The 16,060-nt window shown below is 41.6% G+C and overlaps 16 pseudogenes; all 16 read right to left on the reverse strand.

The window, feature by feature from the left end:
• Positions 1-379: 379 nt before the first annotated feature.
• Positions 380-498, reverse strand: LOC137122650 (5S ribosomal RNA; annotated as a pseudogene).
• Positions 499-1,354: 856 nt separating this feature from the next.
• LOC137122657 (5S ribosomal RNA) lies at positions 1,355-1,474 on the reverse strand (annotated as a pseudogene).
• Positions 1,475-2,341: 867 nt separating this feature from the next.
• Positions 2,342-2,460, reverse strand: LOC137122639 (5S ribosomal RNA; annotated as a pseudogene).
• An 857-nt stretch (positions 2,461-3,317) lies between these two features.
• LOC137122640 (5S ribosomal RNA) lies at positions 3,318-3,436 on the reverse strand (annotated as a pseudogene).
• An 867-nt stretch (positions 3,437-4,303) lies between these two features.
• LOC137122660 (5S ribosomal RNA) lies at positions 4,304-4,423 on the reverse strand (annotated as a pseudogene).
• An 867-nt stretch (positions 4,424-5,290) lies between these two features.
• On the reverse strand, positions 5,291-5,410 carry LOC137122661 (5S ribosomal RNA; annotated as a pseudogene).
• An 867-nt stretch (positions 5,411-6,277) lies between these two features.
• Positions 6,278-6,396, reverse strand: LOC137122641 (5S ribosomal RNA; annotated as a pseudogene).
• An 867-nt stretch (positions 6,397-7,263) lies between these two features.
• On the reverse strand, positions 7,264-7,382 carry LOC137122652 (5S ribosomal RNA; annotated as a pseudogene).
• An 867-nt stretch (positions 7,383-8,249) lies between these two features.
• On the reverse strand, positions 8,250-8,368 carry LOC137122642 (5S ribosomal RNA; annotated as a pseudogene).
• An 867-nt stretch (positions 8,369-9,235) lies between these two features.
• On the reverse strand, positions 9,236-9,354 carry LOC137122643 (5S ribosomal RNA; annotated as a pseudogene).
• An 867-nt stretch (positions 9,355-10,221) lies between these two features.
• Positions 10,222-10,340, reverse strand: LOC137122659 (5S ribosomal RNA; annotated as a pseudogene).
• An 857-nt stretch (positions 10,341-11,197) lies between these two features.
• On the reverse strand, positions 11,198-11,316 carry LOC137122645 (5S ribosomal RNA; annotated as a pseudogene).
• An 867-nt stretch (positions 11,317-12,183) lies between these two features.
• LOC137122653 (5S ribosomal RNA) lies at positions 12,184-12,302 on the reverse strand (annotated as a pseudogene).
• An 858-nt stretch (positions 12,303-13,160) lies between these two features.
• LOC137122647 (5S ribosomal RNA) lies at positions 13,161-13,279 on the reverse strand (annotated as a pseudogene).
• Positions 13,280-14,146: 867 nt separating this feature from the next.
• LOC137122662 (5S ribosomal RNA) lies at positions 14,147-14,275 on the reverse strand (annotated as a pseudogene).
• An 868-nt stretch (positions 14,276-15,143) lies between these two features.
• On the reverse strand, positions 15,144-15,262 carry LOC137122646 (5S ribosomal RNA; annotated as a pseudogene).
• Between the last annotated feature and the right edge of the window lie 798 nt (positions 15,263-16,060).

Here is a 16,060-nt window from a genome sequence, read left to right on the forward strand (position 1 = left end):
AAACCTAACAATTCAAAAATGCTAAATAAGGTTTGGAAACCAAGAACAGCAAACAGGTGCTGATGCCAGAAAGAGCCTCGCTAGCTGTTGGGAACCGTACTTTTAAAACTCCAGGAAGTGTAGGATGGACCAATCAGCTTCCTGTACTGCCCCCAAATCCGGCCAATCAGGCAGGGCACCTATAAGAACAAGAAAATAAAAACAACACATATGGCCAGGACCGTAACATGGTCTACTAGTAATGAAGCACGATGGTTGGCAAACCAATAAAGTAGCAAAACAGCAATGAAAGAACAAAATTTGATGAAAATATAGAACAATTTCTATGAATAAATAGGCAGTAACACCAGCTTGTGCTGCCCGTAAACCCAAGCAAAAAAGCTTATAGCACCTGGTATTCCCAGGCGGTCTTCCTACCAAGTACTAACCAGGCCCGGCTCTATTTGGCTGCCGAGATCGGACGAGATCGGGCGCTTAGAGAGCGGTGTGGCCGTAAGCTGCATTTGACATCATCAACAGCTCTTAAAAACGCTGGAGAAGCAGAATGCATGACACTTGCTAAGAAGAAGATAAATGTGGCAAAGTACAAACTACTATAACTGTACTGGTCTTTTACGCCCCTGTCTAGGGGGTCAGGGTGCAACATACAAAGATAAATTAGCATGTTCCTCTCCGATCCCCAAACCAAAATCCAGGATCGAGATGTTCCAACAGAATGATATTTATTTTAAACGAAAGAAAGTGTCAAACAAAACATGACACTACATCTCAGGGCGAACCAAGGCCAACATAATAAACAAAATAAGCCATTTCCCACAGAAAGTGCCAGCTAGCCTGATAGAAATAAACAAACCAAAAGACAGTCGCTAACCCTAACTCCCTAATGTGAAAACAGTCCAAAGAAAATGGCAGTCCACCCCTACAGATTTAATACTATTTACAAAATATACAATTTATAAACAAAACCACGGCACAAAACCTAACAATTCAAAAATGCTAAATAAGGTTTGGAAACCAAGAACAGCAAACAGGTGCTGCTGCCAGAAAGAGCCTCGCTAGCTGTTGGGAACCGTACTTTTAAAACTCCAGGAAGTGTAGGATGGACCAATCAGCTTCCTGTACTTCCCCCAAATCTGGCCAATCAGGCAGGGCACCTATAAGAACAACAAAATAAAAACAACACATATGGCCAGGACCGTAACATGGTCTTCTAGTAATGAAGCACGATGGTTGACAAACCAATAAAGTAGCAAAACAGCAATGAAAGAACAAAATTTGATGAAAATATAGAACAATTTCTATGAATAAATAGGCAGTAACACCAGCTTGTGCTGCCCGTAAACCCAAGCAAAAAAGCTTACAGCACCTGGTATTCCCAGGCGGTCTTCCTACCAAGTTACTAACCAGGCCCAGCTCTATTTGGCTGCCGAGATCGGACGAGATCGGGCGCTTAGAGAGCGGTGTGGCCGTAAGCTGCATTCGACATCATCAACAGCTCTTAAAAACGCTGGAGAAGCAGAATGCATGACACTTGCTAAGAAGAAGATAAATGTGGCAAAGTACAAAGTACTATAACTGTACTGGTCTGTTACGCCCCTGTCTACGGGGTCAGGGTGCAACATACAAAGATAAATTAGCATGTTCCCTCTCCGATCCCCAAACCAAAATCCAGGATCGAGATGTTCCAACAGAATGATATTTATTTTAAACGAAAGAAAGTGTCAAACAAAACATGACACTACAACTCAGGGCGAACCAAGGCCAACAAAATAAACAAAATAAGCCATTTCCCACAGAAAGTGCTAGCTAGCCTGATAGAAATAAACAAACCAAAAGAGAGTCGCTAACCCTAACTCCCCAATGTGAAAACAAGAGAAAACAATCAAAAGAAAATGGCAGTCCACCCTTACAGATTTAATACTATTTACAAAATATACAATTTATAAACAAAACCACGGCACAAAATCTAACAATTCAAAAATGCTAAATAAGGTTTGGAAAGCAAGAACAGCAAACAGGTGCTGCTGCCAGAAAGAGCCTCGCTAGCTGTTGGGAACCGTACTTTTAAAACTCCAGGAACTGTAGGATGGACCAATCAGCTTCCTGTACTTCCCCCAAATCCGGCCAATCAGGCAGGGCACCTATAAGAACAACAAAATAAAAACAACACATATGGCCAGGACCGTAACATGGTCTACTAGTAATGAAGCACGATGGTTGACAAACCAATAAAGTAGCAAAACAGCAATGAAAGAACAAAATTTGATGAAAATATAGAACAATTTCTATGAATAAATAGGCAGTAACACCAGCTTGTGCTGCCCGTAAACCCAAGCAAAAAAGCTTACAGCACCTGGTATTCCCAGGCGGTCTTCCTACCAAGTACTAACCAGGCCCGGCTCTATTTGGCTGCCGAGATCGGACGAGATCGGGCGCTTAGAGAGCGGTGTGGCCGTAAGCTGCATTTGACATCATCAACAGCTCTTAAAAACGCTGGAGAAGCAGAATGCATGACACTTGCTAAGAAGAAGATAAATGTGGCAAAGTACAAAGTACTACAACTGTACTGGTCTGTTACGCCCCTGTCTAGGGGGTCAGGGTGCAACATACAAAGATAAATTAGCATGTTCCCTCTTCGATCCCCAAACCAAAATCCAGGATCGAGATGTTCCAACAGAATGATATTTATTTTAAACGAAAGAAAGTGTCAAACAAAACATGACACTACAACTCAGGGCGAACCAAGGCCAACATAATAAACAAAATAAGCCATTTCCCACAGAAAGTGCTAGCTAGCCTGATAGAAATAAACAAACCAAAAGACAGTCGCTAACCCTAACTCCCTAATGTGAAAACAGTCCAAAGAAAATGGCAGTTCACCCCTACAGATTTAATACTATTTACAAAATATACAATTTATAAACAAAACCACGGCACAAAACCTAACAATTCAAAAATGCTAAATAAGGTTTGGAAACCAAGAACAGCAAACAGGTGCTGATGCCAGAAAGAGCCTCGCTAGCTGTTGGGAACCGTACTTTTAAAACTCCAGGAAGTGTAGGATGGACCAATCAGCTTCCTGTACTGCCCCCCAATCCGGCCAATCAGGCAGGGCACCTATAAGAACAAGAAAATGAAAACAACACATATGGCCCGGACCGTAACATGGTCTATTAGTAATGAAGCACGATGGTTGACAAACCAATAAAGTAGCAAAACAGCAATGAAAGAAAAAAATTTGATGAAAATATAGAACAATTTCTATGAATTAATAGGCAGTAACACCAGCTTGTGCTGCCCGTAAACCCAAGCAAAAAAGCTTACAGCACCTGGTATTCCCAGGCGGTCTTCCTACCAAGTACTAACCAGGCCCGGCTCTATTTGGCTGCCGAGATCGGACGAGATCGGGCGCTTAGAGAGCGGTGTGGCCGTAAGCTGCATTTGACATCATCAACAGCTCTTAAAAACGCTGGAGAAGCAGAATGCATGACACTTGCTAAGAAGAAGATAAATGTGGCAAAGTACAAAGTACTATAACTGTACTGGTCTGTTACGCCCCTGTCTAGGGGGTCAGGGTGCAACATACAAAGATAAATTAGCATGTTCCCTCTCCGATCCCCAAACCAAAATCCAGGATCGAGATGTTCCAACAGAATGATATTTATTTTAAACGAAAGAAAGTGTCAAACAAAACATGACACTACAACTCAGGGCGAACCAAGGCCAACATAATAAACAAAATAAGCCATTTCCCACAGAAAGTGCTAGCTAGCCTGATAGAAATAAACAAACCAAAAGACAGTCGCTAACCCTAACTCCCTAATGTGAAAACAAGAGAAAACAATCAAAAGAAAATGGCAGTTCACCCCTACAGATTTAATACTATTTACAAAATATACAATTTATAAACAAAACCACGGCACAAAACCTAACAATTCAAAAATGCTAAATAAGGTTTGGAAACCAAGAACAGCAAACAGGTGCTGATGCCAGAAAGAGCCTCGCTAGCTGTTGGGAACCGTACTTTTAAAACTCCAGGAAGTGTAGGATGGACCAATCAGCTTCCTGTACTGCCCCCCAATCCGGCCAATCAGGCAGGGCACCTATAAGAACAAGAAAATGAAAACAACACATATGGCCCGGACCGTAACATGGTCTATTAGTAATGAAGCACGATGGTTGACAAACCAATAAAGTAGCAAAACAGCAATGAAAGAAAAAAATTTGATGAAAATATAGAACAATTTCTATTAATAAATAGGCAGTAACACCAGCTTGTGCTGCCCGTAAACCCAAGCAAAAAAGCTTATAGCACCTGGTATTCCCAGGCGGTCTTCCTACCAAGTTACTAACCAGGCCCAGCTCTATTTGGCTGCCGAGATCGGACGAGATCGGGCGCTTAGAGAGCGGTGTGGCCGTAAGCTGCATTTGACATCATCAACAGCTCTTAAAAACGCTGGAGAAGCAGAATGCATGACACTTGCTAAGAAGAAGATAAATGTGGCAAAGTACAAAGTACTATAACTGTACTGGTCTGTTACGCCCCTGTCTACGGGGTCAGGGTGCAACATACAAAGATAAATTAGCATGTTCCCTCTCCGATCCCCAAACCAAAATCCAGGATCGAGATGTTCCAACAGAATGATATTTATTTTAAACGAAAGAAAGTGTCAAACAAAACATGACACTACAACTCAGAGCGAACCAAGGCCAACATAATAAACAAAATAAGCCATTTCCCACAGAAAGTGCTAGCTAGCCTGATAGAAATAAACAAACCAAAAGACAGTCGCTAACCCTAACTCCCTAATGTGAAAACAAGAGAAAACAATCAAAAGAAAATGACAGTCCACCCCTACAGATTTAATACTATTTACAAAATATACAATTTATAAACAAAACCACGGCACAAAACCTAACAATTCAAAAATGCTAAATAAGGTTTGGAAACCAAGAACAGCAAACAGGTGCTGATGCCAGAAAGAGCCTCGCTAGCTGTTGGGAACCGTACTTTTAAAACTCCAGGAAGTGTAGGATGGACCAATCAGCTTCCTGTACTGCCCCCCAATCCGGCCAATCAGGCAGGGCACCTATAAGAACAAGAAAATGAAAACAACACATATGGCCCGGACCGTAACATGGTCTATTAGTAATGAAGCACGATGGTTGACAAACCAATAAAGTAGCAAAACAGCAATGAAAGAAAAAAATTTGATGAAAATATAGAACAATTTCTATTAATAAATAGGCAGTAACACCAGCTTGTGCTGCCCGTAAACCCAAGCAAAAAAGCTTATAGCACCTGGTATTCCCAGGCGGTCTTCCTACCAAGTTACTAACCAGGCCCAGCTCTATTTGGCTGCCGAGATCGGACGAGATCGGGCGCTTAGAGAGCGGTGTGGCCGTAAGCTGCATTTGACATCATCAACAGCTCTTAAAAACGCTGGAGAAGCAGAATGCATGACACTTGCTAAGAAGAAGATAAATGTGGCAAAGTACAAAGTACTATAACTGTACTGGTCTGTTACGCCCCTGTCTAGGGGGTCAGGGTGCAACATACAAAGATAAATTAGCATGTTCCCTCTCCGATCCCCAAACCAAAATCCAGGATCGAGATGTTCCAACAGAATGATATTTATTTTAAACGAAAGAAAGTGTCAAACAAAACATGACACTACAACTCAGAGCGAACCAAGGCCAACATAATAAACAAAATAAGCCATTTCCCACAGAAAGTGCTAGCTAGCCTGATAGAAATAAACAAACCAAAAGACAGTCGCTAACCCTAACTCCCTAATGTGAAAACAAGAGAAAACAATCAAAAGAAAATGACAGTCCACCCCTACAGATTTAATACTATTTACAAAATATACAATTTATAAACAAAACCACGGCACAAAACCTAACAATTCAAAAATGCTAAATAAGGTTTGGAAACCAAGAACAGCAAACAGGTGCTGATGCCAGAAAGAGCCTCGCTAGCTGTTGGGAACCGTACTTTTAAAACTCCAGGAAGTGTAGGATGGACCAATCAGCTTCCTGTACTGCCCCCCAATCCGGCCAATCAGGCAGGGCACCTATAAGAACAAGAAAATGAAAACAACACATATGGCCCGGACCGTAACATGGTCTATTAGTAATGAAGCACGATGGTTGACAAACCAATAAAGTAGCAAAACAGCAATGAAAGAAAAAAATTTGATGAAAATATAGAACAATTTCTATGAATTAATAGGCAGTAACACCAGCTTGTGCTGCCCGTAAACCAAAGCAAAAAAGCTTACAGCACCTGGTATTCCCAGGCGGTCTTCCTACCAAGTACTAACCAGGCCCGGCTCTATTTGGCTGCCGAGATCGGACGAGATCGGGCGCTTAGAGAGCGGTGTGGCCGTAAGCTGCATTTGACATCATCAACAGCTCTTAAAAACGCTGGAGAAGCAGAATGCATGACACTTGCTAAGAAGAAGATAAATGTGGCAAAGTACAAAGTACTATAACTGTACTGGTCTGTTACGCCCCTGTCTAGGGGGTCAGGGTGCAACATACAAAGATAAATTAGCATGTTCCCTCTCCGATCCCCAAACCAAAATCCAGGGTCGAGATGTTCCAACAGAATGATATTTATTTTAAACGAAAGAAAGTGTCAAACAAAACATGACACTACAACTCAGGGCGAACCAAGGCCAACATAATAAACAAAATAAGCCATTTCCCACAGAAAGTGCTAGCTAGCCTGATAGAAATAAACAAACCAAAAGACAGTCGCTAACCCTAACTCCCTAATGTGAAAACAAGAGAAAACAATCAAAAGAAAATGGCAGTCCACCCCTACAGATTTAATACTATTTACAAAATATACAATTTATAAACAAAACCACGGCACAAAACCTAACAATTCAAAAATGCTAAATAAGGTTTGGAAACCAAGAACAGCAAACAGGTGCTGATGCCAGAAAGAGCCTCGCTAGCTGTTGGGAACCGTACATTTAAAACTCCAGGAAGTGTAGGATGGACCAATCAGCTTCCTGTACTTCCCCCAAATCCGGCCAATCAGGCAGGGCACCTATAAGAACAAGAAAATAAAAACAACACATATGGCCAGGACCGTAACATGGTCTACTAGTAATGAAGCACGATGGTTGACAAACCAATAAAGTAGCAAAACAGCAATGAAAGAACAAAATTTGATGAAAATATAGAACAATTTCTTTGAATAAATAGGCAGTAACACCAGCTTGAGCTGCCCGTAAACCCAAGCAAAAAAGCTTGCAGCACCTGGTATTCCCAGGCGGTCTTCCTACCAAGTACTAACCAGGCCCAGCCCTATTTGGCTGCCGAGATCGGACGAGATCGGGCGCTTAGAGAGCGGTGTGGCCGTAAGCTGCATTTGACATCATCAACAGCTCTTAAAAACGCTAGAGAAGCAGAATGCATGACACTTGCTAAGAAGAAGATAAATGTGGCAAAGTACAAAGTACTATAACTGTACTGGTCTGTTACGCCCCTGTCTAGGGGGTCAGGGTGCAACATACAAAGATAAATTAGCATTTTCCCTCTCCGATCCCCAAACCAAAATCCAGGATCGAGATGTTCCAACAGAATGATATTTATTTTAAACGAAAGAAAGTGTCAAACAAAACATGACACTACAACTCAGGGCGAACCAAGGCCAACATAATAAACAAAATAAGCCATTTCCCACAGAAAGTGCTAGCTAGTCTGATAGAAATAAACAAACCAAAAGATAGTCTCTAACCCTAACTCCCTAATGTGAAAACAAGAGAAAACAATCAAAAGAAAATGGCTGTTCACCCCTACAGATTTAATACTATTTACAAAATATACAATTTATAAACAAAACCACGGCACAAAACCTAACAATTCAAAAATGCTAAATAAGGTTTGGAAACCAAAAACAGCAAACAGGTGCTGCTGCCAGAAAGAGCCTCGCTAGCTGTTGGGAACCGTACTTTTAAAACTCCAGGAAGTGTAGGATGGACCAATCAGCTTCCTGTACTTCCCCCAAATCCGGCCAATCAGGCAGGGCACCTATAAGAATAACAAAATAAAAACAACACATATGGCCAGGACCGTAACATGGTCTACTAGTAATGAAGCACGATGGTTGACAAACCAATAAAGTAGCAAAACAGCAATGAAAGAAAAAAATTTGATGAAAATATAGAACAATTTCTATGAATTAATAGGCAGTAACACCAGCTTGTGCTGCCCGTAAACCCAAGCAAAAAAGCTTACAGCACCTGGTATTCCCAGGCGGTCTTCCTACCAAGTACTAACCAGGCCCGGCTCTATTTGGCTGCCGAGATCGGACGAGATCGGGCGCTTAGAGAGCGGTGTGGCCGTAAGCTGCATTTGACATCATCAACAGCTCTTAAAAACGCTGGAGAAGCAGAATGCATGACACTTGCTAAGAAGAAGATAAATGTGGCAAAGTACAAAGTACTATAACTGTACTGGTCTGTTACGCCCCTGTCTAGGGGGTCAGGGTGCAACATACAAAGATAAATTAGCATGTTCCCTCTCCAATCCCCAAACCAAAATCCAGGATCGAGATGTTCCAACAGAATGATATTTATTTTAAACGAAAGAAAGTGTCAAACAAAACATGACACTACAACTCAGGGCGAACCAAGGCCAACGTAATAAACAAAATAAGCCATTTCCCACAGAAAGTGCTAGCTAGCCTGATAGAAATAAACAAACCAAAAGACAGTCGCTAACCCTAACTCCCTAATGTGAAAACAAGATAAAACAATCAAAAGAAAATGGCAGTCCACCCCTACAGATTTAATACTATTTACAAAATATACAATTTATAAACAAAACCACGGCACAAAACCTAACAATTCAAAAATGCTAAATAAGGTTTGGAAAGCAAGAACAGCAAACAGGTGCTGCTGCCAGAAAGAGCCTCGCTAGCTGTTGGGAACCGTACTTTTAAAACTCCAGGAAGTGTAGGATGGACCAATCAGCTTCCTGTACTTCCCCCAAATCTGGCCAATCAGGCAGGGCACCTATAAGAACAAGAAAATAAAAACAACACATATGGCCAGGACCGTAACATGGTCTACTAGTAATGAAGCACGATGGTTGACAAACCAATAAAGTAGCAAAACAGCAATGAAAGAACAAAATTTGATGAAAATATAGAACAATTTCTATGAATAAATAGGCAGTAACACCAGCTTGTGCTGCCCGTAAACCCAAGCAAAAAAGCTTACAGCACCTGGTATTCCCAGGCGGTCTTCCTACCAAGTACTAACCAGGCCCGGCTCTATTTGGCTGCCGAGATCGGACGAGATCGGGCGCTTAGAGAGCGGTGTGGCCGTAAGCTGCATTCGACATCATCAACAGCTCTTAAAAACGCTGGAGAAGCAGAATGCATGACACTTGCTAAGAAGAAGATAAATGTGGCAAAGTACAAAGTACTATAACTGTACTGGTCTGTTACGCCCCTGTCTACGGGGTCAAGGTGCAACATACAAATATAAATTAGCATGTTCCCTCTCCGATCCCCAAACCAAAATCCAGGATCGAGATGTTCCAACAGAATGATATTTATTTTAAACGAAAGAAAGTGTCAAACAAAACATGACACTACAACTCAGAGCGAACCAAGGCCAACATAATAAACAAAATAAGCCATTTCCCACAGAAAGTGCTAGCTAGCCTGATAGAAATAAACAAACCAAAAGACAGTCGCTAACCCTAACTCCCTAATGTGAAAACAAGATAAAACAATCAAAAGAAAATGGCAGTCCACCCCTACAGATTTAATACTATTTACAAAATATACAATTTATAAACAAAACCACGGCACAAAACCTAACAATTCAAAAATGCTAAATAAGGTTTGGAAAGCAAGAACAGCAAACAGGTGCTGCTGCCAGAAGGAGCCTCGCTAGCTGTTGGGAACCGTACTTTTAAAACTCCAGGAAGTGTAGGATGGACCAATCAGCTTCCTGTACTTCCCCCAAATCCGGCCAATCAGGCAGGGCACCTATAAGAACAACAAAATAAAAACAACACATATGGCCAGGACCATAACATGGTCTACTAGTAATGAAGCACGATGGTTGACAAACCAACAAAGTAGCAAAACAGCAATGAAAGAACAAAATTTGATGAAAATATAGAACAATTTCTATGAATAAATAGGCAGTAACACCAGCTTGTGCTGCCCGTAAACCCAAGCAAAGAAGCTTACAGCACGTAGTATTCCCAGGCGGTCTTCCTACCAAGTACTAACCAGGCCCGGCCCTATTTGGCTGCCGAGATCGGACGAGATCGGGCGCTTAGAGAGCGGTGTGGCCGTAAGCTGCATTTGACATCATCAACAGCTCTTAAAAACGCTAGAGAAGCAGAATGCATGACACTTGCTAAGAAGAAGATAAATGTGGCAAAGTACAAAGTACTATGACTGTACTGGTCTGTTACGCCCCTGTCTAGGGGGTCAGGGTGCAACATACAAAGATAAATGAGCATGTTCCCTCTCCGATCCCCAAACCAAAATCCAGGATTGAGATGTTCCAACAGAATGATATTTATTTTAAACGAAAGAAAGTGTCAAACAAAACATGACACTACAACTCAGGGCGAACCAAGGCCAACATAATAAACAAAATAAGCCATTTCCCACAGAAAGTGCTAGCTAGCCTGATAGAAATAAACAAACCAAAAGACAGTCGCTAACCCTAACTCCCTAATGTGAAAACAGTCCAAAGAAAATGGCAGTTCACCCCTACAGATTTAATACTATTTACAAAATATACAATTTATAAACAAAACCACGGCACAAAACCTAACAATTCAAAAATGCTAAATAAGGTTTGGAAAGCAAGAACAGCAAACAGGTGCTGCTGCCAGAAAGAGCCTCGCTAGCTGTTGGGAACCGTACTTTTAAAACTCCAGGAAGTGTAGGATGGACCAATCAGCTTCCTGTACTTCCCCCAAATCCGGCCAATCAGGCAGGGCACCTATAAGAACAACAAAATAAAAACAACACATATGGCCAGGACCGTAACATGGTCTACTAGTAATGAAGCACGATGGTTGACAAACCAATAAAGTAGCAAAACAGCAATGAAAGAACAAAATTTGATGAAAATATAGAACAATTTCTATGAATAAATAGGCAGTAACACCAGCTTGTGCTGCCCGTAAACTCAAGCAAAAAAGCTTACAGCACCTGGTATTCCCAGGCGGTCTTCCTACCAAGTACTAACCAGGCCCGGCTCTATTTGGCTGCCGAGATCGGACGAGATCGGGCGCTTAGAGAGCGGTGTGGCCGTAAGCTGCATTTGACATCATCAACAGCTCTTAAAAACGCTGGAGAAGCAGAATGCATGACACTTGCTAAGAAGAAGATAAATGTGGCAAAGTACAAAGTACTATAACTGTACTGGTCTGTTACGCCCCTGTCTAGGGGGTCAGGGTGCAACATACAAAGATAAATTAGCATGTTCCCTCTCCGATCCTCAAACCAAGATCCAGGATCGAGATGTTCCAACAGAATGATATTTATTTTAAACGAAAGAAAGTGTCAAACAAAACATGACACTACAACTCAGGGCGAACCAAGGCCAACATAATAAACAAAATAAGCCATTTCCCACAGAAAGTGCTAGCTAGCCTGATAGAAATAAACAAACCAAAAGACAGTCGCTAACCCTAACTCCCTAATGTGAAAACAAGAGAAAACAATCAAAAGAAAATGGCAGTCCACCCCTACAGATTTAATACTATTTACAAAATATACAATTTATAAACAAAACCACGGCACAAAACCTAACAATTCAAAAATGCTAAATAAGGTTTGGAAACCAAGAACAGCAAACAGGTGCTGCTGCCAGAAAGAGCCTCGCTAGCTGTTGGGAAACGTACTTTTAAAACTCCAGGAAGTGTAGGATGGACCAATCAACTTCCTGTACTTCCCCCAAATCCAGCCAATCAGGCAGGGCACCTATAAGAACAACAAAATAAAAACAACACATATGGCCAGGACCGTAACATGGTCTACTAGTAATGAAGCACGATGGTTGACAAACCAATAAAGTAGCAAAACAGCAATGAAAGAACAAAATTTCATGAAAATATAGAACAATTTCTATGAATAAATAGGCAGTAACACCAGCTTGTGCTGCCCGTAAACCCAAGCAAAAAAGCTTACAGCACCTGGTATTCCCAGGCGGTCTTCCTACCAAGTACTAATCATGCCCAGCTCTATTTGGCTGCCGAGATCGGACGAGATCGGGCGCTTAGAGAGCGGTGTGGCCGTAAGCTGCATTTGACATCATCAACAGCTCTTAAAAACGCTGGAGAAGCAGAATGCATGACACTTGCTAAGAAGAAGATAAATGTGGCAAAGTACAAAGTACTATAACTGTACTGGTCTGTTACGCCCCTGTCTAGGGGGTCAGGGCGCAACATACAAAGATAAATTAGCATGTTCCCTCTCCGATCCCCAAACCAAAATCCAGGATCGAGATGTTCCAACAGAATTATATTTATTTTAAACGAAAGAAAGTGTCAAACAAAACATGACACTACAACTCAGGGCGAACCAAGGCCAACATAATAAACAAAATAAGCCATTTCCCACAGAAAGTGCTAGCTAGCCTGATAGAAATAAACAAACCAAAAGACAGTCGCTAACCCTGACTCCCTAATGTGAAAACAGTCCAAAGAAAATGGCAGTTCAACCCCTACAGATTTAATACTATTTACAAAATATACAATTTATAAACAAAACCACGGCACAAAACCTAACAATTCAAAAATGCTAAATAAGTTTTGGAAACCTAGAACAGCAAACAGGTGCTGATGCCAGAAAGAGCCTCGCTAGCTGTTGGGAACCGTACTTTTAAAACTCCAGGAAGTGTAGGATGGACCAATCAGCTTCCTGTACTGCCCCCCAATCCGGCCAATCAGGCAGGGCACCTATAAGAACAAGAAAATAAAAACAACACATATGGCCAGGACCGTAACATGGTCTACTAGTAATGAAGCACGATGGTTGACAAACCAATAAAGTAGCAAAACAGCAATGAAAGAACAAAATTTGATGAAAATATAGAACAATTTCTATGAATAAATAGGCAGTAACACCAGCTTGAGCTGCCCGTAAACCCAAGCAAAAAAGCTTACAGCACCTGGTATTCCCAGGCGGTCTTCCTACCAACTACTAACCAGGCCCGGCTCTATTTGGCTGCCGAGATCGGACGAGATCGGGCGCTTAGAGAGCGGTGTGGCCGTAAGCTGCATTTGACATCATCAACAGCTCTTAAAAACGCTGGAGAAGCAGAATGCATGACACTTGCTAAGAAGAAGATAAATGTGGCAAAGTACAAAGTACTATAACTGTACTGGTCTGTTACGCCCCTGTCTAGGGGGTCAGGGTGCAACATACAAAGATAAATTAGCATGTTCCCTCTCCGATCCCCAAACCAAAATCCAGGGTCGAGATGTTCCAACAGAATGATATTTATTTTAAACGAAAGAAAGTGTCAAACAAAACATGACACTACAACTCAGGGCGAACCAAGGCCAACATAATAAACAAAATAAGCCATTTCCCACAGAAAGTGCTAGCTAGCCTGATAGAAATAAACAAACCAAAAGACAGTCGCTAACCTTAACTCCCTAATGTGAAAACAAGAGAAAACAATCAAAAGAAAATGGCAGTCCACCCCTACAGATTTAATACTATTTACAAAATATACAATATATAAACAAAACCACGGCACAAAACCTAACAATTCAAAAATGCTAAATAAGGTTTGGAAAGCAAGAACAGCAAACAGGTGCTGCTGCCAGAAAGAGCCTCGCTAGCTGTTGGGAACCGTACTTTTAAAACTCCAGGAAGTGTAGGATGGACCAATCAGCTTCCTGTACTTCCCCCAAATCCGGCCAATCAGGCAGGGCACCTATAAGAACAACAAAATAAAAACAACACATATGGCCAGGACCGTAACATGGTCTACTAGTAATGAAGCACGATGGTTGACAAACCAATAAAGTAGCAAAACAGCAATGAAAGAACAAAATTTGATGAAAATATAGAACAATTTCTATGAATAAATAGGCAGTAACACCAGCTTGTGCTGCCCGTAAACCCAAGCAAAAAAGCTTACAGCACCTGGTATTCCCAGGCGGTCTTCCTACCAACTACTAACCAGGCCCGGCTCTATTTGGCTGCCGAGATCGGACGAGATCGGACGAGATCGGGCGCTTAGAGAGCGGTGTGGCCGTAAGCTGCATTTGACATCATCAACAGCTCTTAAAAACGCTGGAGAAGCAGAATGCATGACACTTGCTAAGAAGAAGATAAATGTGGCAAAGTACAAAGTACTATAACTGTACTGGTCTGTTACGCCCCTGTCTAGGGGGTCAGGGTGCAACATACAAAGATAAATTAGCATGTTCCCTCTCCGATCCCCAAACCAAAATCCAGGATCGAGATGTTCCAACAGAATGATATTTATTTTAAACGAAAGAAAGTGTCAAACAAAACATGACACTACAACTCAGGGCGAACCAAGGCTACCATAATAAACAAAATAAGCCATTTCCCACAGAAAGTGCTAGCTAGCCTGATAGAAATAAACAAACCAAAAGATAGTCGCTAACCCTAACTCCCTAATGTGAAAGCAAGAGAAAACAATCAAAAGAAAATGGCTGTTCACCCCTACAGATTTAATACTATTTACAAAATATACAATTTATAAACAAAACCACGGCACAAAACCTAACAATTCAAAAATGCTAAATAAGGTTTGGAAACCAAGAACAGCAAACAGGTGCTGATGCCAGAAAGAGCCTCGCTAGCTGTTGGGAACCGTACTTTTAAAACTCCAGGAAGTGTAGGATGGACCAATCAGCTTCCTGTACTGCCCCCCAATCCGGCCAATCAGGCAGGGCACCTATAAGAACAAGAAAATAAAAACAACACATATGGCCAGGACCGTAACATGGTCTACTGGTAATGAAGCACGATGGTTGGCAAACCAATAAAGTAGCAAAACACCAATGAAAGAACAAAATTTGATGAAAATATAGAACAATTTCTATGAATAAATAGGCAGTAACACCAGCTTTATGCTGCCCGTAAACCCAAGCGAAGAAGCTTACAGCACCTGGTATTCCCAGGCGGTCTTCCTACCAAGTACTAACCAGGCCCGGCCCTATTTGGCTGCCGAGATCGGACGAGATCGGGCGCTTAGAGAGCGGTGTGGCCGTAAGCTGCATTTGACATCATCAACAGCTCTTAAAAACGCTGGAGAAGCAGAATGCATGACACTTGCTAAGAAGAAGATAAATGTGGCAAAGTACAAAGTACTATAACTGTACTGGTCTGTTACGCCCCTGTCTAGGGGGTCAGGGTGCAACATACAAAGATAAATTAGCATGTTCCCTCTCCGATCCCCAAACCAAAATCCAGGATTGAGATGTTCCAACAGAATGATATTTATTTTAAACGAAAGAAAGTGTCAAACAAAACATGACACTACAACTCAGGGCGAACCAAGGCCAACATAATAAACAAAATAAGCCATTTCCCACAGAAAGTGCTAGCTAGCCTGATAGAAATAAACAAACCAAAAGACAGTCGCTAACCCTAACTCCCTAATGTGAAAACAATCCAAAGAAAATGGCAGTTCACCCCTACAGATTTAATACTATTTACAAAATATACAATTTATAAACAAAACCATGGCACAAAACCTAACAATTCAAAAATGCTAAATAAGTTTTGGAAACCAAGAACAGCAAACAGGTGCTGATGCCAGAAAGAGCCTCGCTAGCTGTTGGGAACCGTACTTTTAAAACTCCAGGAAGTGTAGAATGGACCAATCAGCTTCCTGTACTGCCCCCCAATCCGGCCAATCAGGCAGGGCACCTATAAGAACAAGAAAATAAAAACAACACATATGGCCAGGACCGTAACATGGTCTACTAGTAATGAAGCACGATGGTTGGTAAACCAATAAAGTAGCAAAACAGCAATGAAAGAACAAAATTTGATGAAAATATAGAACAA

This window comes from Channa argus, unplaced genomic scaffold (assembly GCF_033026475.1).
Source record: "Channa argus isolate prfri unplaced genomic scaffold, Channa argus male v1.0 Contig189, whole genome shotgun sequence".
Taxonomy (NCBI): Eukaryota; Metazoa; Chordata; class Actinopteri; order Anabantiformes; family Channidae; genus Channa; species Channa argus.